The sequence below is a fragment of the Lytechinus pictus genome, chromosome 2 (genome assembly GCF_037042905.1).
Source record: "Lytechinus pictus isolate F3 Inbred chromosome 2, Lp3.0, whole genome shotgun sequence".
NCBI lineage: Eukaryota > Metazoa > Echinodermata > Echinoidea > Temnopleuroida > Toxopneustidae > Lytechinus > Lytechinus pictus.
This window is the reverse complement of record NC_087246.1, coordinates 41,101,879-41,127,633: the sequence shown is the minus strand read 5'-3', so window position 1 is coordinate 41,127,633 and position 25,755 is coordinate 41,101,879. Positions and strand designations below refer to the sequence as shown.

At 36.0% G+C, this 25,755-nt stretch overlaps 1 long non-coding RNA gene across 1 annotated transcript; it reads left to right on the top strand.

Annotated features, from left to right (window-relative positions):
* Positions 1-8,151: 8,151 nt before the first annotated feature.
* LOC135153118 (uncharacterized) lies at positions 8,152-19,817 on the top strand. Its single transcript, XR_010292598.1, has 3 exons — positions 8,152-8,305; positions 17,655-17,769; positions 19,321-19,817. It is a non-coding gene; the product is annotated as an uncharacterized LOC135153118 (long non-coding RNA).
* The last annotated feature ends 5,938 nt before the right edge of the window (positions 19,818-25,755 follow it).

The following is a 25,755-nucleotide window of genomic DNA, read 5'->3' as shown; positions in this document are numbered from 1 at the left end:
AGGGCTGGGGAACTAAGATGTCTGGTAACGGGGGTCTTGCAAGCGGGGCTTGGGCGGCTTCTCAACTGAACTTTTGTCATTCGGAGTAACTAGAGCAGGGGTTCTAAAATGGTGCCGCGCGCGCCACTTGTGGCGCACCGAGTCTTCCGGAGTGGCGCGTGGGAGCCGGTATAGAAAAAGAAAAAGCATTAAAAAATAAAAGGTTGATCTACTATTAATCTGGAATTGAGGTTTGATCATATAATTACAAAGGGAAAATAAAAACTCAGCTCTTTTTGAAATCTAAATGCTATTTGATTTCCTTTGATTTTGTGTAATCTAGCATTCGATAACCCCTATTATGGAGGATCTAATTAATGTATTCATTTACGATTGGTACAAAGACTCAGTACATTATATGTGAACATAGATTTGTGAACAGTGCTTTTAATAATAATAATAATCATAATTACGTTTTATTTACTCAGGGTAGCCATTTCGGTTAGGGAACTGCAGCGGGCCCTGCATTTCCATGTATGTTATTACTACCCTTCTCCAATCTAAATGCTGAGCGCCAAGCAAGGCAGAAAGTTCCATTCCTATATATATTATTTTTTGTATGACTCTATTGGGGATCGAACCCACGGCCTCCCGTTCATGAGGCTGACGCTCTACCACTGATCAACATTCCCGGTTTGCTTTTCAAACACGACCCTCATCAAGAACAAAATTTAATACAGAAACATAATAATTAACACTAATTTGAGCAAGTCACTTATCATTTTTTTAAAATAACTTGTGTAGTATGTTGGTATTTTTATACCTTCTGTTGTTTGAGAACCCCTCTCGGCCATTTAATAGGCTTTCTACTTAAAGGACACGTCCACCCATTAGCGTACCTAAGGCCCCCCTGACGAGTCACAATTTTATTCTGGTGCGAAATGTCCTTTACTTGCGGTTAAAGACCTTTTTTTTTGGGGGGGGGGCTTGTCAATTTTTTTCTGGTGCGAAATGTTCTTTACTTGCGGTTGAAGACCTTTCTTTTTTCTTTTTTTTGGGGGGCGGACGAATTTGCCCCCCCCCCCCGGAAAATCTTAGGTATGCCACTGCGTCCACCCCAACAAAAATTTGATGTGAATAAAAAGATTTTAAAAAGTCCAACAAGCATAACACTGAAAATTTCATCAAAACCGGCTGTAAAACAAGAAAGTTCTGACATTTTAAAGTTTTGCTTAATTTCACAAAATAATTATTTATATAAATAATGGGAAACTCAACAAATTATTTATAAATAAAGAAATGTGCACTGGCATTGTTAATAAATAATTATTACTTACAAATAATAGAAAACTCGACAAACTTATCTATAAATAATGGAAAACCGAAAAACATTATTTATAAAAAAATGAAAATTGAATCGAAATTATTTATAAATAAAGAAGTATGCAATGTCATTATTTATAAATAATGAAGTATGTAGTGTCATTACTTATATATAATGAAAAACAAAAATCATTATTTATAAATAATGAAAAACAAATAATCATTATTTATAAATAATGAAAAACAAATAATCATTATTTATAAATAATGGAATGTCGAACTATTATTATTAACAAATAATGAAGTATGACTCGGAATTATATATAAATAATTAGAATTGTTATTTTATATAATAGAAATTATTTACAAATAAGATGTAAATTATATATAAATAATTGGTATTATTTAATAAATAATGATTATATAACAAATAATTGTTCTATATAATATTGGTACAATCGGCACCTCATACGAATTGACAAGAAACCATAAAAAAAATATTGTATATATATATATATGAAAAAACAATGTTTGGTCAATTTTCTATGGGGCCTATCCTGGACTACTCTGCTATGCAGGCGAGACAAAAGGGCAATTCCATGGTAACGGAATTACAAATCAGAGAAATTTGGCTGTTATTTTTGCTCACAGCATCCAGATATCTCAATATTTTCCCATTTTCTGAACTTAATACTATGCATGGCCACTTGTGCTATATTCTGAACCAAGATTTTTAGAAAACCCCTCACACGTTCAGATGTGAATGACGGATATGTGCTATGGTAACGGAATTACCAGAGAAATGAGTCACTTTGCCACACAAAGTTTAGTAAAAGTTTCTCTGAAATATACAACATACTAGCTCCAAGTTAATGTCTGATTCAATTCATTATAATGCCAACTTTATTTTGAAAGTAATTTATTCACAGATATCATCAACAAATTTTCATTATTGGTTTTTCTTTTGGCGAAGTACATGGTAACGGAATTACGCCTCTGACATTTGTGAAGGAAAATAATATTTTTAGGCATCTATGACTCTTCAGTGACTCAATAAAGCTTGTTTATATATTCTTCTCTAATACTTAACACAAACTAAGTACTTCACGTCTATAATATCAAATAAAATACAAGTATATAGTATGTAATAAGTGGCTCTACCATGAATAAACAGAATTTTACAAAATATTAGGGATCAGTGGTAATTAGATTTTAGTACATTTTCAACTTCAGGGGTATTAGGACTTACTTGCCACTTTTTGCCTCCTGTATTGATGAAATGAATTATGCAAAGGCCTAAAATCATCACCAATACTCATGGTAACGGAATTACATGGACTACACTCTACAGCCATACGTATACACATCAGGAATTTTACAAAAACTGAGGACAGCATTTGATCAGATCTGCATATTTAGTCAAAGATTTGTGTAGATGATAGTTAAAGATATTCTAAAGTCTTTGAATACTCAAAAGAAACATAGTTTCACATACAATTGGCATCTTAAAACAGTTTAACTGAAAACTTTCTATTTGGTTGTTCAATAAATGAACTGAAAACAAGAAACAATGCTCAAACCACATGAAAATAGTGTTGACATTTACATTTTGAAAGAATGTTGTGGACAACTAAGCAATAAATTGGTTCTTAATTAGTGCACCAATTAATTAAATTCTCTTTAAAGATAAGGATTCATTTTCTGTCTATATGTGGCTCACTGAGGACTGCAATTATAGCAGATCTGAGTACAAAGTCAATATCAGACATCTTCCTGACAGATGTATTTCCTGAATGTGACCCTAAGAAACTGCAGTGATTTGATGATCATATGTCATATTCATGGCCTGAGTTGGTTTTCTTCGGCCATGATTTTTTATTTTATCTCTATTAAAAATTTTTATCTTTCATATAAAATATAAAAATGTATCCGAGATGAATTTTTATCTTCCGTATCTAAAGATATGTGACAAAGCAGTGCCTAGGATGTAGACATGTTCATCGCGTATCCAACCATTGCATTACAGATGATGTGCCTGCACCAATATTCCTCTGAAGAAAAAAATGAACTTCAAATTGGGTGGAGGCTATTCTCTCAATCCATTTTCAATTTCAGCAACATTTCTAGGTCAATTCGCTCAAAACTTTGAAATAAAATAAAGGAAAAATAATGAATTATTTAATCATGAGAATACTACTCTAACATTATTCTTGTAGATTAAAGAAATATTTCAAATAATTTTATTGACTATTATTGTCTATGAAATGAAATGAGGTAGGAAATGATGTGATATTGACTTCTAAAATAAAGTATTGTTCATTTTTTTCAATTAAATCCTTGTAAGCTCAGAATTTGATTTGATGCAATCTCACTCATTTGCCGAAACTCATGGCAGAAAGGCTTTTCATTGGTTGAATGAGATGAGTGCTATAAGAAACGGCCTTTCTTATTGGAAATTGCTTCATAAATAGGTACGTGTCACAGAGATAAAACGAAGACAAAATGGTTATTAGAATACCATTTCGGAACGAATTTTAGGTGATTTTATATCACTTATTTTATAGAGATGTAATATTTTATTTAATCTCAGACAAATGTATCTCAGAATACTACCACTGTCTCTTTCCATTTCTTTCACAGCAGAATGCTGTAAATTTCTACCCATTTCCAATTGAGTTTGTCTTCTGTTATGTCGCTGTTCTCAGATGTTTTGTTATTGATGACAATGTTGGTCTCAACATTATCACCATCCTCTCCTTAGAGGAGTGTTCATTCTGTGTATCATCCTCACTTGAAGGGTCATCGTTGTTACTCACTTACTCCATCCCTGAAGCAGTGATTATTGGATGATGCTGACTTTGCATGTTTCTGAACATCCATTGCATAGGGGTGGACAAAAGTATTGGTTTGGTGCTAATTAAGACATCTTGAATATCTTTGTCAAAATCCACATACTTTCGGAAATGTCATCTGCTTCAAGATTTAGTATGTTTTTGGCATGTGACTCTTGCAACATCTGCAAATTATTGATCTCTCTTCAACCTTTTTCACTCATTACTTTTTACTGCTCGCTACACTGTTCGCCAATGCCAGAGTCTGGTCCCTCACCATGGCTTGTTGCAAAGAATTTCCAATCTTCAGATGCAAGGAGAGTTACACAGAAGATATCGCTTAAATTATTAGGCAGTACCATCTGAAAAATATAACAACTTCTTTGAAGCATAGAACTACTCCCAGCCATCCCAGAATTTTTTTTTACTGAAAAGTTCACTACAGACTGTTGATGGTGAGTTGATCAGAGGCAATTACAAAAAATGAATGCCATTCTTTTCCAAGGCACACACGGTGAACATGGTCACTTCGTGATTGTGCGTCCAGTATTTTGGATCTCATTAGAACTGGTTCTTGGCAGTGACATATTTTTGCTAAATCAATCTGGATGACAATTTTTTTAGATCATCCTGCATAATCATTCTTCTACTCCTCCCCAAGAAGTGATTGCCCATTAATCAAATATGCTCCATCAATATACTTTATTTATGCCAATGTACATTATCTTGCCTTTTTTCTGAATATTATACTGAATGGGAGCTGTCTGTCAAGTAATTGTATAATCTCATCCTGATTTGGAGTGTAATTACTAATCAGAAGGCTTTTAATGTTTCTATTTATTTTTTGTGCAGGAGTTTCTGCATTTATTGTAAAGTCAAAATAAATTTACAATACATAAACATAATCATAGTATGACATGAAAGTACATTGTAATGTGACAAATTTATAGTAGTGTCATAACAAAATTAGACATGAATACAATTTAAGGATAAGACAAAGTAGTGAAAAACAAATGCAGTGGCAAACTATATAAGCAAAATAAATGCTTGAGTAATAGCAGCCAAAGGGGGAAGGGGTTTCTAACTATGATTTACAGCTATTAAGATATCAACATGCTAATGGAACAAAATGGGCTAACACACACCCCTTCAAAGATATGGTAATTCCGTTACCATGTAATTCCGTTACCACAGTTACAGCAGAATTAGAAATGATATTTCAAAAAAATGTTGCTAACTCTTTAGTAAGTCACATGAAATCAGAGAATTCAGAATTATATAAAATTCAAGTAAGTATTTAGTTCATAGGAAAAACTTTTTCAGTTATATGGTAACGGAATTACATCCGTTCTGTAGTAGATTGCAAAATATTCTCTGAGAAATTTGAAAATACCCATGATAAAGACATTTGTTACTGGTAATTATTACACCTTCACACAACATCAGATGATTTTGAACCAAAAGAGTAAAAAAAAAGTTTTAGTTATCAAATTTATCCAAATTAATGTAAAATATATGTTCTCTAATTGAAAATGGTCATCAAATTCAAAAGATCGTTCAGCAAAAACCGTAAAAGATATTTGAAAAAGGTTTTCAGTTCCTTAATATATAAGGTTTTGTGTAAAAAGGACTTTCACATGCAGATGGATATTATTAATTTTGAAATTAACTGTTTTTACCCTCTCCCATGTGGAATTGCCCAAAAACACAAACAAATAAAAGCATACAAAACACAACCACATACACTGCAGGATAAAAGAAAATGGTAAATTGAGCTTCACTAACAAGAAGGCTAAAGGTCAGTCATATTCCGAACCAATGGTGATGCTCATCTCATCTCCAATTACAAGAGTAGAATGAAACCAGCTGTTTGTATCCACGATCACTGCAAGACAGAAAATAGGAAGACAAAAACTATCAACACAACGTACTGAGTATTGCCTCACTCATTTTTTTTTAAAAATAAACTGTAATTCTTTTTCAAGGTTTTTTCTGTTTCACTACTTCTGTTTAAAAAAAAGAAAAGAAGTAGACTAGAATGTAATTTCCCTGCTGACCAATAACTACTCTATTGAAGCACAGATGTGTTGAAGGATAGGAATGTACCCGCTTAGTACCAGCATGGACCTATTACAAGTGGACATTCAACGAGAGCATTTTATGGCCACCATCTGTTTCCAGCTGTCAAAATTGCTGTCACACAGTTAACTTTCTCTTTGCACTTCTTTACGACGAGCGCCCAGTATCGGCCTCACAGAAACGCTGTTAGCGTAACATTTCACTAACACTGCGCTAACAAAGAGCCCTGTTAGAACCGGTAATCTCGCCGCGATGGCTAAAATGCATTATTTACATCTGAGATCAACGCTTGACATCACAATCTGTATAGTATTATCCATTAACAAATCAGCTCCTAACAACATAGGTAGAATTACCGCACAGAAGGCAGAGAAAGCTGTTGTTAGGGGATTAGAGTTAGGCAAAATATATAATTTAGGCGTAGTCATGGTAGTGATCTAGATTTAACTTAGATTTAGTTATGATTATTTTCACATCCTACAAGTTTAAAATCTTGTCTAGGAAAGGGTAAAGGAATGTAATTCATTATATAGGCCTACAAATTGAATTATTATTACATTTTAAACATGAAATGGCAGCAGTTAGTAAATATATATTTACTAATTTAATTTTTAAAATATCGAATAAGCTTTAAAAATATTTTTTTAATGCCTATCATGATATTACGATGGTGATTCTGTACAAAACAAAATGCAATCCCACTTTTTATCAGTTTCTTTTGTTTGAAAATGCTCTTCATAGACTTCACTCATCATGCTCATGATAGAGTATTTGCCAATGATGGTTATCATGCGATAAATTTCATCAGCTATTGTTCTTCTTTCTAATGTAGGGTCTATTCATAAAAGTGTCTTCAAACACCTAAATAAATTATATATCTTGGAAAAAAATCTTTGAAAAGGATCATATATCTTGGCACTAATCAACATCTCCCGCTATATACCTATCCCTAAAGGGGTACTCCAGGCTGAAGAAAATAATACGGTTTGAACAGTAAAGTGAGACAAACAAAACACTGACAAATTGTTAAAAATTGGAAATGAGTAAAAAAAAAAATGGTTTCTTAAAATTTTGCATTAGGCCCTATTTCGGTGAAATTTATATTCATGTCTTCAGGAATATGCAATGAGGGTCTGTTGGATCATACAAAATTAGGTTTATTTAACTTTTTTCCACACAGAATATTGCTTCAAAGATCATCATTTTGTTACTCAGGCGACATACATACATTTAAGACAATTACGAGTTCATTTCAATAAAATCAGAAAAAGGGGAAAGAGCTAGAGGATATGGCATTATCGTTCCATTTATTGCATATTGGCAACATGCTGCTCAGTAATATCAGTTGCAAAATACAGTGTTTAATATTCAATATTCAAGAACTTTGTTATTTTTTATCAGATTTTGATGAAATTTTCAGCAATTTGCTCATCTAATTTCACTCAATTTATTCATATATTGTTGGGCCCAGAATACCCCTTTAATTTGGTCGAGGTATTATTATAAATTACTTGGTATAAGAAAGGGATACAAGTTTTTAAAGAGATAAATTATTCACTAACATCATCACTATTGGTGCCCTTGGCACTGTTAGTGATTTGTATTAACATTAGCGCCACTGTTAGCTTCTGCTAAACCTTTTATTGTTAGATTATTAGGAATTCGGCTAAGCTTCTGTGAGTTTATCGATACCGGGAGGCCTACTTTTAGTGATCTGTTAGTGAAAACAATGCATCTAGCGGTGGCCGCACGTGAAAGGTATGACTGGCCCTAATGTTAGCGTTCTGTTACGCCAACAACGCTTCTGTGCGGTCGCCACAGGGCGATTGTTTACTCAATCCTTCTCATGACAATCACCGCTCGATCTCTGGCCCTCTTTCGACCAGATACGGTCATGTAAGTTCGATCGCTGCAATCAGGGAAAGTCACTGCATTACCTAAAATGCAATGTGCAATTTATTTTCGGTTTCAATACATTATTTTACGCTGTCAATATTGTGCAATTGTTGTCTGATCATCATAAAAAAATCATATTAAATTTCGCCAATCCCCTGGAATTTTACGCCCAAATGAAAATCAACTTCCGATCGAAGGTAGGTGCGACTAACGACATCAACATTATCCGAAATTTCAAATGTCTTTCTGCACAATTCTCCGTCGAATTTTTACTGCTTTTGTGCTGTAGATATACTGATCTGCACGGTGATGTCAATGCATTTTGTGAGCGGCTGTTTGCGATGTACGTAAAAAAATACGTTTATGCACGCCTGTTCGTCGGCGCTATCTCTCGATCAGATCAGGCGATGAGGCCGTCCGCTAGTTTATCCTCGATATTTTTCTTCCCGTGGCCATCCTTTATTTCATAACCTGACATCGCTTACATAATCATAAATAGTTTCTGACGTCAGATAACTTGACGATGTTGGGGAAGGGGGGACTTTGAGGCCGATATTCTATACTTCAGTTTTAAACCTTTCTTTCATATCGGGAAGCACCAAGAAGAAGAGACAGGTGTATATTGCGGGAGGATAATCACGCAATTATATCAATATGATTATTTCCTCATTTAAATCATTCAGAATTATGCTCACCAGCTTTGAATTTAATATCTTATACTTTTAAACCTTCATTTTTTATGAGGTGTCGGATCGAGAAAAAGCGAGACTCATATTTGGTTGGAAGATAATATTTATAATTTCACAATGCAAATTACATCTGATATCGGTTAAAAGATATAAGCCTCCGATGTCGGAGTAAGAATTTATCAATGTAGCAATGTCGAATTTTAGGGGTTTTTTTAGGGAAATGGTTTCATTCAATAACGATCATAATTATGAAAATTACAAGGGAAAAAAACATTGGTCACAATGATAGGTCTAGATATAAATGAGTGATCATCTCCTACTCCCTCGTTATTCTCATGATCGTATACTTGTCATTATTGTGATTTCTCATGCTCCACTGTATTTATTACTGGGGAATGACGTGTGCCTCCCACCTCAAATATACTCAAACTCCCCCCCCCCCCCTCTACACACTGGATTAGAAGTTCTGTTAAAGTTGAATTAAGAAGACGATTCCAAATATTGAGATATTTACATTAATAGCAACCTTACAACCCCCCAAACACTAATAGGTGATTCGACCCCCCATTTTCTTTTTTCAAAATAGTAAATTTGAACGATTTATCCCTACCCATTTTCCCTGAGTTCGCTCCTGCAATGCCTACCGAGACGGGTGTTCTTTGAGTGTGACGTCACCGGGGGGTATTCGGTCCCGGTGTAGTAATCAAGGCAGTGCCGTTTTGTGTACTATGCACGTACTCCTTCATATGGAATAACTGCAGTTGAAGTTGTATCTGCGAGCCATAGAACTTGCAAAGAGGAAATGATTAAAATATTTGTGGCCGTACTATTATTCCAAATATGTGAATTCCCTCAGAATGATACCATAGACCCTAAAGGAATAATTTCAAGGTGAATAATATGAAATTTGATCGAGATCTTCTCACCAGTCGATACCGTAGCAGACGTGTTATTATGACATATTTATCCGCGTGTGACGCGGCTCTTGCAAAAAAACACAGTTGGTTGCGGAATTGCTTTACGTGCCGACCGGCCGCCCGCTCCGGCGCAGCTAGCTGTCGAGCTACCGTACCGTTCTTGTTGTCTTCAACCATAGAGATGTATACTAATTACTATATATCTTTCTGTCTTCAACTCACTTCCGAATTGCGTTTGTATGTGTGACGGTGACCCCTAGCATAATTAAATATAGAAAACAACTCAGAAGGCCGAGAAAGAATACTATACGTTTGGTTCAAGATTGTTCTGTGGAATGAGCTATGAGTGGAAATGATCCAGAGGATATAAAAGTGGAGTCAAAGACAAAAGAAAAGAAGAAAAAACGCCAGGGGATCGCTGCACGGCCATGAACTAAGTCGACATACCAGACCATAACAGTACACTCAATGCCTGGGTGTTGTGTGTACTAGTATTATGCGTTCAGCGCGCGCTGAGCTAGCCGCCGGAATTACTTTCCAGCTACTCACTTGATTGAACATCGTGATAAAATAAATGAGAAATAGTGAAAATATCATTCAATAACTCACTGTTTGCTATCTTACATCATGATTGAAGAGTTCATGGTGGTTATTCATACTGTTTTTTATACAGGGAAAGTAAAGATTTGTACATATCAGTCCTATTTGTTTGATTTGAGTTGCTTTGAAAAAAAATTGTAAAATATCTTTCTCTCTCTGCATAGCATTTCTGTATGACATTCAGGCACCTCTTATACTAAATTCCCCCCGGTGACGTCACACTCCGAGTGACTTTTCTGTACACTCGTCTCTCGGGCTCTGACAGGTGGCTAATTTCATAGACTTTCAAAGCAAAATATCGAGAAGGCAGAGGATTATTGTGACATGCTATGTGTTTGAACAAATTATATATACTATATATTGTATGTAGAACCTATATTTATGGAAACTCACCCCCTTCTTGATTCAACTTTAATACCCAAACAATTCTGACCCGAATCCGCATCAAAAGATATTTACGTTCGCGCAAACAATAACATACACTTTGATGTCATTCATACCCTTGGTGTCATTCATACCTCAAGAATCACTCTGGGGTTCGATCCCGGCCGCGGCACCTATGCCCGTGAGCAAGGCATTTATCCGCAGTGTTCTTTTATCCTGCATTCAAATAAATGAAAATGCTATACGCATTCTTGGTAACTAGCTGTGCACTTGTTTAAAAAAAATCGCCTTTAGCAGTGTGGTATTGTTCAATACAAGTATTTATACAGCGCTCTTCACAATGATTGTATCACAGCACTTTACAAAATGAGCAAAATTAAAATTGTGAAAGAAAACAAAAATACATACATAAGTAAATTTACTATTAAAAAGATATGTCTTTAATGACCGCTGAAATGCTCCCAGAGATGACGATTCACGGATGCAGCGGGGGAGCTGGTTCCAGAGGCGTGGCGCGGCAGCAGCGAACGATCGGTCCCCTGAGGAGGTAGCAGTTCTTGGTCTTGCCAACAGAGTTGTATCATTACCCGATCGTAGTCCACGCCTTTCATTCTGGTACAGAGAAATTAGGTCATTAAGATAGGATGGAGCACAATTATGGATGCATTTGTAGGCAATGGTGAGGATTTTGTATGTGACACGCTTATGGACAGGAAGCCAGTGTAATTGGTGTAGAAGGGGAGAGGCATGATCACGCTTCTTGGCAAGGAATGCCAATTTGGCTGCACGATTCTGAGCTCGTTGAAGTCGCTGGATGTTAGCCAACAAATGTATCACATAGCAGGGAGTTTCATAGTCAATTCTTGATGTGATCAAAGCTCTCAGAGCATGCGCGCAGGCAGCCTGGCTTAGGAAAGGCCTTATACGAGCTATATTTGAGAGATGAAAATGCAGCGAACTTGAAAGGGATGAAACGTGGCGATTCATCTTCAGGGAGGAGTCAATCACAACACCCAGGCTTCTGACAGAAGAAGAAGGTTGCACTACAGTTACACCAATGTCGAGACCAACACCGGACACAAGATGGAGATATTCAAGTTATTCAAGTTTTTAAGTGTCAATTTAAAGCAAAGTTTACTGCAAGATTAAACGTACATATCGTTAAGAAGTTATTTTGCGACATTTCTCGAGTCAGAAGAGATGTCTAAACTTTGATGCTACCCAATATGAAATAAAGGTTTAAAATTGAAGTATACTGTAGAATATCGACCTTTTAAGTGAGCACCATTTTCATGTCAAGTAAGCGACACTCCTTTTCAAGTGAGCAGCAGAGGGTGCTGATTGAGCGCCCAAAGTGCTAAGTGAGCACCAAAATTCCTAATTGAGCAACATGACTGCAAAGTAAGCACCCAAAAACGGCATCTGTCTCTCAATTGACACGCAAGTGAGCGCCTTATTCCAGAGAAGTGTATGTACACCAGTCTGCTTCTTCCCTCTTATTGTTGTTTTTGTCGCTAATCATGTAAAAGGAATTGCTTGAGATCACTCTTTATCCACCAAGCAGAGCAGAAGCAGAGCATTGCTGCAGGAGAAATGTCGTGGGTGAGAAGAAATCTAAAATGTCAAGTTCATAGTGTTAAGCTCTAGCTCTTAAAGGAGAATGAAACTCTTGGAGCAAGTTAGCTTTTGTGAAAGCAGAAAAATCAAAGAATAAGATCAACAAAACTTTGAGTAAAATAGGACTAGCAATAAAAGAGTTATGAGCATTTGAATGTCGAGATCACTAATGCTATGGAGATCCTCCCATTGGCAATGCGACCAAGATCTGTGATGTCACACACGTACAACTCTCCCATTTGGACACTGAAAATATACCCCAAAACATCTATTTTTGCTCATTCTAATCATATGACAAACGATTCATCAATGATATAATGTTGTGAAACCTCTGTACTTGTCATCTCATAAAAATAACACATCACCTTGTGATAGACTCTATAAAAGTGAGAATATAAGTGAAATAAGTACTAAAGTAATGAGGGAGTTGTACGTGTGTGATATCACAGATCTTGGTCGCATTGCCGATGGAGGATCTACATGGCACTAGTGATCTCAATATTCAAATGCCCATAACTTTCTTATTATTCATTCAATCTTCCTCAAACTTTCAACAATATGTTTCTTTGATTTTTCTCTTTGATATGGATTCAGCTGGTTTCAAGGGTTTCATTCTCCTTTAAGTTTAATATTAGACTGATAAATCCGCTGTTTCCGATTTTTTGTCCTCCAACGTTACACAGACGGCATTAATTGGGCTCGTAATGGTGGAGTATCAATACACTGTCCCACATATGCTTTTCTGTGTTAGGCTAGATCTAACGTTAGGCCTAATTTAGTGATCATCAGAATTATCGATTTTGAGCTAAGATTTCATGATTTTACACATGTGAGTTATAATAGAAAATAGTGTTAAGGCTTGTAAAAGGTACTTTCTAAAAGACGATACATATTTGGCTAAATTTCACGGTTGAATAAACACAAGTCTAAATTTGCTATAATTTGATTTTTTACACATTTCTATCAATAAAAATGATAGAATATGACAGTTATTTTGGGGAAGAGTATCTTCAACAATATTCGTTTCACGGTTCAATGAACATTTATTGAAACAAAAAATATGATTTACAAATATCATAGGCCTGTAATGTTTCATTTTGTTAACTGAAAATGATCTTTCCCCCAACTTTTTCGTTAGTTTCATGACCAATTAACATGCTTCAATGATTCAAAGGCGTTTAATTAAACATTCACGCTTGAATGAACATGTGGAATGTGATTAGCTCTTTTTACGTTATTGGAAAAAATGCAATTTGTAACTATGGATATCTGTCAAAAACCTTCTTGCATAGTTAATTAGATTTGATTTTTATGAAAATCCCGATGTTTAATGCATCAGTGAGCACACAATATTCGAAAATTATGCAAATGAGAAGAAAGTTCAAGGCCTTGCCCCCACTCTGTACCATATTGAATGGTTATTTTGGTGTGCGCGCCTTTTGGATAGTGTTACTCTGAAGCCATGTGCGAAGTTTCATGAAATAACTGTTGGCAGAAGTAACAAAAACCGTCCATGAAACAAACCCTCATTTCATATTTGTTAAAATTTTGACTTCCTCTCTCATAGACTTGTGTACATTATGGGTGCATATGTTTAAGAATAAGTAACCCCTTATTCAATATGGTGGAACTTTTTTTCAAGGCTGTCTTTAGCAATGTCATTTGGCAGTAATGTTTACCAACCTATGGTCAGAATTATGTGCAAAAATGAAATCGATTTGTTTTTTTATGGATGAGTGAGCACGCATCAAAGTTGGACAATTTGTATTTTCAATGTCACAGACTCATTTTAAAGGGTAATTAAGTGAATATTGGGGGCAAATTCAGTTTCAAATGTGACTTTAATTGCTGCTGTTTTTATCATCCATCATTTCTATCACCACGCACTTTCCGAACTTCAAACATGTTCATGGTTGAGCGAGCACATTCGAAAACTTAGGAATGAATACTCTTTATACTGCATAAATGTATTCTTTTCCTAACAATTTCTCATGATCAGTTTAATTAATGGACAAATCAGTGGTGGATCCATAATTTTAAAATGGGGGAGGGCCTATAATCGGGGGAGACACCAACATTTTTGTCTCGCCTGCATAGCAGAGCGAGACTATAGGCGCCGCTTTTCCGACGGCGACGGCGACGGCGGCGTCAACATCAAATCTTAACCTAAGGTTAAGTTTTTGAAATGACATCATAACTTAGAATGTCTATGGACCTAGTTCATTAAACTTGGCCATAAGGTTAATCAAGTATTACTGAACATCCTGCCTGAGTTTCAGGTCATATGACCAAGGTCAAAGGTCATTTAGGGTCAATGAACTTTGACCATGTTGGGAGAATTATTTTCAAAATCTTAACCGAAGGTTAAGTTTTTGAAATGACATCATAACTTAGAAAGTATATGGACCTAGTTCATGAAACTTGGGCATAAGGTTAATCAAGTAAAAGTAAACATCCTGCTTGAGTTTCAGGTCACGTGACCAAGGTCAAAGGTCATTTAGGGTCAATGAACTTTGGTCAAGTTGGGGGTATTTGTTGAATTACCATCATAACTTTGAAAATTTATGGATCTAGTTCATGAAACTTGGACATTAGGTTAATTAAGTACCACTGAATATCCTGTGCGAGTTTCAGGTCACATGACTATGGTCAATGGTCATTTAAGGTCAATGAACTTTGGCCGTGTTGGGGGTATTTGTTAAATTACCATCCTAACTCTGAAAGTTTACGGATCTAGTTCATAAAACTTGGACAAAAGAGTAATCAAGTATCACTGAACATCCTGTACGAGTTTCAGGTCACATGACCATGGTCAAAGGTCATTAAAGGTCAATGAACTTTGGCCGTGTTGGGGGTATTTGTTGAATTACCATCGTAACTCTGAAAGTTTATGGATCTAGTTCATAAAACTTGGGATATAAGAGTAATCAAGTATCACTGAACATCCCCTGTGAGTTTCAGGTCACAAAACCAAGGTCAAAGGTCAGTTAAGGTCAATAAACTTAGGCAATGTTGGGGTAATTGTTGAATTGCCATCATAACTTTGAAAGTTTATAGATACTGTAGAGTGAATGAAATGTGGACATGGGTGTAGTTGACAAGTCTTAAGTCACCGTTCAAATGTCATTTATGGTCAATGAACGTGGTATTATGTCATTATATGAATGGTGTTTTTGTGAATGATTATTTTATAGTAGTTTTCAAAGTTAGCACTGCTGCTATATTAAATCGCGTAATGCAGGCGAGACTGCCAGAGGCGTTCCACTTGTCAAATTTTAACATGATCTTACAAGGTGTAGAGGATAATATCATAAACCCCTATGATGATATGTCACAATACAGGGGCCGCGGAACGGTTTACAAAGTGGGGGGGGGCTGACCATGCCAAAAATCACAATCGTATGGTCATTTTTACATTTTAACCCCCCCCCCCCTTCCGCGGCCCCTGCGATACATTGTGCTCACTCAACCATGAACATACGATATCAAAATTGTGTGTGGAGTGGCTAAATGATGGATAGTACAACAGCATAAACACCATAGAATTCACCTAAAAACAACTTTTGCCCAACTTTGTATTTGCACAAAAATACTCTTGTGACTTTCAACAAAGTAAACGCCAAGCGTTGTCTCGCCTGCATATTGCAGTCATGAAGAGACTGCATGTCAAAACTACATGTATACTATATAACTCAGATGGACCTCTGTTACGAGTTTGGCGATCCCACCTCAAAGCTATAGAAAGTTATTGTGTGTACAACACAGCAGTGCCAGTCATGGAAAGTTCATTGACCTTTGACCTTAATCAAATTCAACTCACATTCGACTTGACCTGCACCTTCAAGAGATGGACCTCTTGTTTGAATTTGGCAATCCTACCTAGAAGATATAAAAAGTTATTATGTGTACAACAAAGCACAGTGCCAGTCATGGAAAGTTCATTGACCTTTGACCTTAATCAAATTCAACTCACATTTGAACTTGACCTGCACCTTCAAAAGATGGACCTCTTGTATGAATTTGGCAATCCTAACTCGAAGATATAGAAAGTTATTGTGTGTACAGCACAGCACAGTGCCAGTCATGGAAAGTTCATTGACCTTTGACCTTATTCAAATTCGGCTCACATTTGAACTTGGCCTGCACCTTCAAGAGATGGACCTCTTGAATGAATTTGGCGATCTCACCTCGAAGCTATAGAAAGTTATTGTGTGTACAACACAGCACAGTGCCAGTCATGGAAAGTTCATTGACCTTTGACCTTATTCAAATTCGACTCATATTCGAACTTGACCTGTACCTTCAAGAGATGGACGTCTGTTATGAATTTGGCGATCTCACCTCGAAGCTATAGAAAGTTATTGTGTGTACAACACAGCACAGTGCCAGTCATGGAAAGTTTATTGACCTTTGACCTTATTCAAATTCGACTCATATTCGAACTTGACCTGTGCCTTCAGGAGATGGACCTCTGGTATGAATTTGGTGATCCCACCTCGAAGATATAGCAAGTTATTATGTGTACAACACAGCACAGTGCCAGTCATGGAAAGTTCATTGACCTTTGACCTTATTCAAATTCGACTCATATTCGAACTCGACCTGTGCCTTCAGGAGATGGACCTCTGGTATGAATTTGGTGATCCAACCTCGAAGATATAGAAAGTTATTATGTGTACAACACAGCACAGTGCCAGTCATGGAAAGTTCATTGACCTTTGACCTTATTCCAATTTGACCTGTGCCTTCAGGAGATGGACCTCTGGTATGAATTTGGTGATCCCACCTCGAAGCTATAGAAAGTTATTGGGTGTACAACACAATTGTTGACGACGACGCCGACGCCGGAAATAGTGATACCTATGTCTCGCTCCGCTACGCAGGCGAGACAAAAAATTGTCATTTTTAATTCAATCTTTAATTACTCATGCATGACTCAACCGATCAATCTCATTTTTCACCAGGAGTTGCTTAATGAGTGTAGAAAACCACCTACGAAATATCACATCTCAAAATAATTCCGTTCAAAAGTTACAGCAATTCGATTTAGGGGGACTTACTTTTTTTGTTGTGTATATTTTGTCATTTCCCTCCAAGTTTGATAGCATGGTATGATACATGTACATTTGTGCTCCAGAAATTTCATTTAAGATATATCCTTGTTTAGGCAAGGATTTAATACATTGTTTAAAAAGCAATATCAGTTTGTGTCGTAATAGTTTATTTATATATTATCAATTAAAAGTTTTATTTCTGTTTTCTGTAGCATTTGTCTTTGTAATCGTTTCAATCGTTCATGTGATTCTCTTTTTTTTTAACCATTTCTTTTTCTACTGCAGATTTGAGCGCGACAACTACCACAGAAGATTAGCCGACCTAAAGCCACTTCTCCAGCAGAAGGAAGGTAGCCCGATTGTTTTTCAGACCTGGGAGGTGGCATCTTTGTTTCGTAATGTAGGAAAATGGACTATTTTGTAGCTCTTTGAATTTGTTCGTACATGTATTTGCTCAGTGCGCATGTTTTTGACTAAATGAGCATGCTAATTATCGCCTTTGACATTTTGGGTTACCGCACATGCAAATTGGTTAGTCTGAAAGAGATTTTGGTTTGCACGCATGCAAATTAAGTTGTGTATGTAAATTAAGTTACTGCCCTCGTGAAATGCGTGTGATGTGCTGTGGCATTGGGCGTAGACACAGGACAGCGAGACGAGTTTGAGCCAAGGTTGTTAACAGACGTAGCACGGTGCAATGTCCAAGGTTGCGACTCGCTTGCGAAGTTTGAGTGTCATAATTCAAAGCAGTATTAGTGAGTAAGTGAACTAAAATATTTTATAGTGTTACTCTACAAATTATGCAAACATTTTGGTGTTAATATCTGGAAATGTGAAGGATCCAAAAGAATTATGGATGGTTAGTTGCATAACATGCCTTACTGTTAGAGTAGATACAATGTCTTCATATCGCATTGAAGAATTGGGAAATGCTTTTGAATGTCAGAAATCCCGTTGATACCACAAGGTTTTATTACGATTTATTGGAAAATATTATTGGTACTTTGTAAAGAGAGATTGGAGATTTTAAGCAGATTTTAGTGAGTAATCGATGATAGAAAGAATCACAGAAATAGTTATACTTATTTATGTTACAGAAGATGAGTAAATGCAGAGATTTATCGGTACAATATAGGTATGGGTTTATTCTCAGACGAGACTTGCCGTAGGGACATGATCGTTGATGGCGCTACAGATGTAAACAATAGAATAAAGATGGCGGTGCCCATGAATTAGATATTGCTGTGGTGAGAAGGGAAACTTTTATTGAGAAATACATCTTGTTTAGGCAAAGTTGTAACAAGGTTTTTGGAGACTATATATTTCGGGTTCATAAGCTTGAGTAGGTATGTAATGTCAATTAAGTGAAAGAAAGAGTTCATATTTCCGCATACATTCGTAATTCCGAAGCTTCGTAATTCCGAAGCTTCGTTCTTCCGAAGGTTCGGATATTCCGAAGGTTCGTTATTCCGAAGGTTCGTATTTCCGAAGGTTCGTAATTCCGTAGGTTCGTAAGTCCGAAAACGAAATGAGGTTCGTAATTTCCGAAGGTTCATTTGTCCGAAAACAAAGTGAGGTTCGTAATTCCGAAGGTTCGTTAATCCGAAAACGAAATGAGGTTCGTAATTCCGAAGGTTCGTTAGTCCGAACACATAATGATTTACGAACCTTATTTCGTTTTCGGACTAACAAACCTTCAGAACAACGAACCTTATTTCGTTTTCGGACTAACGAACCTTCGGAACATCGAACCTTATTCGTTTTCGGATTATCGAACCTTCGGAATAACGCCACAAATGTTCGGATTAACGAACCCTTTTACGTTTTCGGATTAACGAACATAGAGGTATAGGCAATTTACGTGTTTCGGAATTACGAACCTTCGGAATTACGAAGTGTAACCCATATTTCTACGTAGTCATTTGCTTATTTTTGACATGTTTTATTGAAGGACAGTGACTCTGCAGTGAGATTGGTACCTCTTAGACGGTTGCTCAGTGGGTGTGTTGTCTTCGAGCCCTTGGGTACGTTTCAGTAGAATGGATATATGAATTTATTTCTTTTTATCACATTTGAAATACAAGAAATGTTATATGCTCTAATTTAGGTTATGCTATACAGTTGAGTATTTGAGTCATTTGACTTTATTTGAAGCACAATGATTTCTTTCCTCTTATTGAATTATAAATGAATCTTGAAATCTTGATGTTAGACATGCATGGATTTGGTAGTTCAGATGATGTTCATAAATTTGGTAATAAGACAAAATGTAAACAAGCTCTCGTGTAAACACAAATGAAGTCGAGATTTATCAAGTAATCAATAGAACAGCATAGATTGGTATACAGTTGAAAGGATAACTTCATGCATTGATAATTTGATATGCAACTTTTATCACATGTTGTAATCATCGTTACTGAGTTTATAAAACGTGTAACTGCATGTTAATATTTGCCTTCAAGTGACCTATGAAAGTAAATTCTGTCACATTTTTATGAACCAAAATCTTATGACACCTTTTCTCTTGATTGTATTTTTCAGGTTTTTTTTTTATTGTTCCTCTTGTCGCTTTGTATATACTGCGAGCTACGTACAGCTACAGCCGAGACTATACGGCAATTAAATAAATAACAGAACTGCACTCATCACGCATTTCTGGTCCTCATTGTTGTACTCTGGTCCTGTACTGCGACAGTAATGTAAATCCATGAAAGGTTAAAGGTCTTGATGGCATAAGCGGAGAAGTGCTAAAAGCCTGTGCCCTTTGGTCATTTTTTTTTCAATGGTATCAAAGAAGTTCGTTGGTGATGCTGTTCTTCTACTTATCCACCTTGTCCAGCAGCACACAGATCGTACAGGCTGTTATGCCAGGACTACCTTCATGGACTTCTCTTCAGCTTTTAATAATAAAAATAATAGCTGGATTTATAAAGCGCTGCTATTATTACCCCGGGTTTAGCTCAAGCTACCATCACCGGCGCTCAGTGCATGCAAGGAATTACTCCTTGCGGGTACCCATTCACCTCACCTGGATCGAGTGCAGCACAGTGTGGATGAATTTCTTGCTGAAGGAAATCACGCTATGTCTGGGATTCTAACCGACGTATCTCTCTTTCAAAGGCGAGAGTCAGAACCACTATACCACAACGCACCCACAATGGTACCGGCACTGTTGGTCCCAAAATTGATGGATCTTCAGGTAAATTTGAAGCTTTTTGTTTGGTTTGTAGAATATCTCCAAAATAGGAAACAACAAGTCTTCATATCGGATCATCTTTCAAATGTACTCACACCAGTACAGGATTGCTGCAGGGATGTGTACTTTCGAATATATTATTTATCTTGTACATGTACACTAATAATTGTCAAACAAAACTAGAAAATACCTTTATAATTAAGTATGCTGATGATACGGCCTTGGTTAATCTCATACCAAAGGATTCTGATGACTCAAATTACATCAAATGTCTAGATGAGTGTGTAACTTGGTGTGACAGCAACTGTCTGAAAATTAACGAAGCTAAAACAAAGGAAATTGTTGTAGACTATCGTAAGAAAATTAATGTATCATCTAAGATAAAAATCCATCAAGAAAAAATTGAACATGTCTTACATTCAGATATCTGGGAAATGTAATTTGACAACAAACTTAACTGGGAAGACCATACCAAATGGTCAGTTGCAAAAGGCTATCAAAGGCTTCATTATCTTTGAAAACTGAAGTCTTTTCATGTTGACCAGTCCATTCTTAGACTGTTTTATATGAAGGATGCAATGAAATTTAACAGACTTATCAAACAGGCTGGTAAGATATTAGGTATTCAAATTGAAGTAAACTTTGATTACAGACATAATGTCATTAGTGAGGTCAAAGACATTCTCGCAGATAACAAATACCTTCTGCATAGTTGCTATTAATGGCTGCATTCCAAAAAACGTCTTCAAAGTTTGAAGAGTCGTACAAATAGATTTTTGAATTACTTTGTACCTATCTCAATAAGATTGTACAAGTCAACTCCTGATGTTTGACACCAGTAATCTTTAATCTGTTTCGACAAGTTTTTGATATGGACTAATGAGATATACATGTAGGAGTAGTAGAAGTAGTAGTAATGATAGTAGTAATAAATAATAATGATAATAATAATTTTAACTAGAACTGCAATCGTATCAGAACGATGTGCATGCATTGACGCCCGTGCTGTGATAGAGGGCAACAAACAGAAGGAGATAAAGAGAAAACTATAGATGATATATATTTTCAAAATATTAGAGGGCGCTATTTCATAAAGAAATGGTCACTGATGCGTAAAACGCAATTGAATTATGTGAAATGATACAACTGGCAAACCCTGAAAATATGAGACCAAAATAAATTAAAACAAGGAAGTTATGGTCATTTTACTATTTTGCACTTTTCAATTGAGGGCGCTATTTATTAAGGTAATGGTCACTGATATGTAAAAATACGTTTGAATTATGAGGGATGAAAACAAGGAACTTATGGTCATTTTCATATTTCTTTAGTTTGCAATAGAGGCGCTTTTTCTAAATGTAATGGTTACTGATGCGTAAAAAGCATATGGATTATGAAGGATGACATTTCAGCCAGCCCTGAAAATATAAGACCAAAATGAATGATAACAAAGTTATTGTCATTTTACTATTTGTTGACTTTGCAATAGAGGGCGCTATTTGTAAATGTAATAGTCACTGATGCGTAAAAATTTGATGAATTGTGAAAGATGATACCATTAGTGAACCATGAAAATATGAGACGGAAATGAATAAAAACAAGGAAGTTATGGCCATTTTACGATTTTCCTAATTTGCATTTCAATAAATATGAACATTTTGAACGTAGACTGTCTTAGATTTGAATTTGAATTTTGAAGGGCAAGTCGTATTTTTTCTATGAAAGAGCAATTCTTAAACAATCTACTGCAATTTGTTAGAAGTCTGTAGCATGCAGGATGCGGGAGTTAGGACGAGATTAGGAATGGTATGCAAATGGAGTTAAAATTTACAAAATGGCGCCTGGATGGTCATACATGAGTGATTTTGGAAAATGAAATAGGAGGTGCACAACCAGGGGCGGAAATCTCTCCCAAAAGGTAGGGGGGACACAGGGGCGGATCCAGCCTTCGCCTATAGGGGGGGGCGGAAATTTGTTTCAGCCATATTTTCCCCGATCGGCAGCTCGAAGATGATTTGTGTTTGTTTCTTTGAAGGGGTAGTCCTCATTAGTCACTTCTTAGCTTTATTTTCATAATTTCTTAATTTATAAATTCTTAGCCGGGTAATATAGGAGCGCCTTGAGCACCTAACAAGGTGGATATGTGCGCAATATAAATACCCTATATTATTAGGTGGTCTGTCAACGACAGATCACCTATTGATTTCGCCAGAATTTTCTTTCTTTATTCTTTATTCTTTATTTATTTTTATTTCTTCCGTACACTTTTTTGTACACACGTTCATTCGAAATTGACATGATCAATTTCCTTCAAATTTCTGTCAGTCATCAAGCCATATGATTTCTAGCAAAATTAACTTTTTCAAGGTCATTAGGTCATCGTGACGTCATCCAGGCGCCATTTTGTAAAAATCAGGTCATTATCATATCTCGATAACGAGTCATCAAAAATCAACTATATTTGGTATACATCAACTTCAGGTCAACGGTCAACTAAAAATTTCATCAAATTCCGCGCGCGCACCTCGACGCGCACGTACGCGCGCATTAAAATTTTAAAATGCTCAAATTTGTTTCAAATTAATTTTCCATACGTTTCAGGCCATTTAAAGCATTTTGCAAAAAAACGCGCGCACGCACATGCACGCGCATTTTTGCGCGTAATTGCATCTTTCAACATAGAATCGCCAATTTTTTTTATATCAATGCACCGATAATATAATTCTGAACAATTCGATACCTTGATCAACCTTCTACGACAAGTAATAACGAAATTATCACCCGTTATACTTTGCAGCACGTGTGCGCGCGAGCTCTCACTACAGGCCATATATGGGCAAAAACATGTCTATTGAAAATTCACTGTAGCTCTTTAAATAGTCCGTTGACCCCCAATTTTTTTTCATATATCAATAGAGTATGAGTTGTAGATTTAATTTCATGTCACCATTGTCCCTTAATTTGATCATGACGTCATCAAAATAGCGCCTAAATTGAAAATTTCATTTTTTTCAAAAATGACGTCATCAAATGTATGCAAATTTGATCATAACTCCGTGAATATTTATCATTTTCCGCCCAGATTTCGATATGTTGTAGTTTAGAATGTACTTTTTCTCGTCAGTTAACATGGATTTTCATTTTGAAAAACGCATCATGGTGTAAAATTGCGATGAAAAGAGGCATGTCATTTTTCCTCATTTTACGTGTAATCTCTATGAGACATGACTTTTTCTCAAAACTAGATTCTACATTTTTCTATTTTGTGAGCTATATCTCCATTTTTTTCTTGTTAGTTATCCCTGAGCTTTTGGTATGATGTAGCTGAGATTCTAAGCTTTTGGAAGTGTGCCATCCTTTTTTCAAGGTCATTAGGTCATCGTGACGTCATCCAGGCGCCATTTTGTAAAAATCAGGTCATTATCATATCTCGATAACGAGTCATAAAAAATCAACTATATTTGGTATACATCAACTTCAGGTCAACGGTCAACTAAAAATTTCATCAAATTCCGCGCGCGCACCTCGACGCGCACGTACGCGCGCATTAAAATTTTAAAATGCTCAAATTCGTTCCAAATTAATTTTCCATACGTTTCAGGCCATTTTAAGCATTTTGCAAAAAACGCGCGCACGCACATGCGCGCGCGTTTTCGCGCGTAATTGCATCTTCCAACATAGAATCGCCAATTTTTTTTATATCAATGCACCGATAATATAATTCTGAACAATTTGATACCTTGATCAACCTTCTACGACAAGTAATAACGAAATTATCACCCGTTAAAGTTTGCAGCACGTGTGCGCGCGAGCTCTCACTACAGGCCATATATGGGCAAAAACATGTCTATTGAAAATTCACTGTAGCTCTTTAAATAGTCCGTTGACCCCAATTTTTTTTTTCATATATCGATAGAGTATGAGTTGTAGATTTCATTTCATGTCACCATTGTCCCTTAATTTGATAATGACGTCATCAAAATTGCGCCTAAACTGAAAATTTCATTTTTTCAAAAATGACGTCATCAAATTTATGCAAATTTGATCATAACTCCGTGAATATTGATTATTTTTCGCTCAGATTTCGATATGTTGTAGTTTAGAGTGTACTCTTTCTCGTCAGTTAACATGAATTTTCATTTTGAAAAACGCATCATGGTGTAAAATTGCGATGAAAAGAGGCATGTCATTTTTCCTCATTTTACGTGTAATCTCTAAGGGACATGACTTTTTCTCAAAACTAGATTCTACATTCCTCTATTTCGTGAGCTATATCTCCATTTTCTTTTATCAGTTATCTCTGAGCTTTGAATATGTTGTAGCTGAGATTCTCAGCTTTCGGAATGTGCCCTTTATTTTTTGATCAGATGCCGGGATCATGCCCGTTTTTCGCTTGCAAAATTGGATTTGCAATTCTCAAATTTGCTTACGTGTAATCTCTATGGGAACGTGTAATCTCTATGGGGAATATCGTGGCTCAATGGATAACGCACTTGACTTGCGTTCTCGGGGCGCAGGTTCGAGTCCTGGGGTGAACAACATGATTTTTTTTTTTCATTTTTTTTTTTTTTACCACCTCGTACATGATCCTTTTTGGTATTTAAAAGGTATGAAAGTTAAAATTTAGCAAGATTAAACAGATTATAATTACTATTTTCATATCACATGTATTTTCATATATCAAAGAGTCCCTTTTCACAGTTCTTTATCATCTCCCGACTTTCACAAATATTCCATCCATAATGAACATTCCGTTGTCATCATGAAGATCATATTGATCTGCTTGAACATGGTAATAGTGATCATGATGGCGAGAATAAGGACAGACCACCTAATTCGTCCGCATGACGAATTAAAATCTAGTTATTATTATTATTATATATCATATCATAATCCTTATTAATATGATGCGAGCGCGAAACGCGAGCTAATTTTTAGGAAATGTTATGTATTTTTTCCTAAAATTTGAACATTCTGGGCAATGTTTGTTATCCTGAAAAGATGTGTATGCAACTTAATAATTACTACAAACGCAAAGCGCGAGCAGAAATGAACTGATGGAAAAGATACCTGTTAAAGACTGCGTGCAATCAAATAATGCGAGCGCGTTATTTTTTTTGGTGACATTTTCACCTAAAGAATGGAAATTCTAAGCACTTTTTGTAACTCAAGCAGAATAGGTATATATAA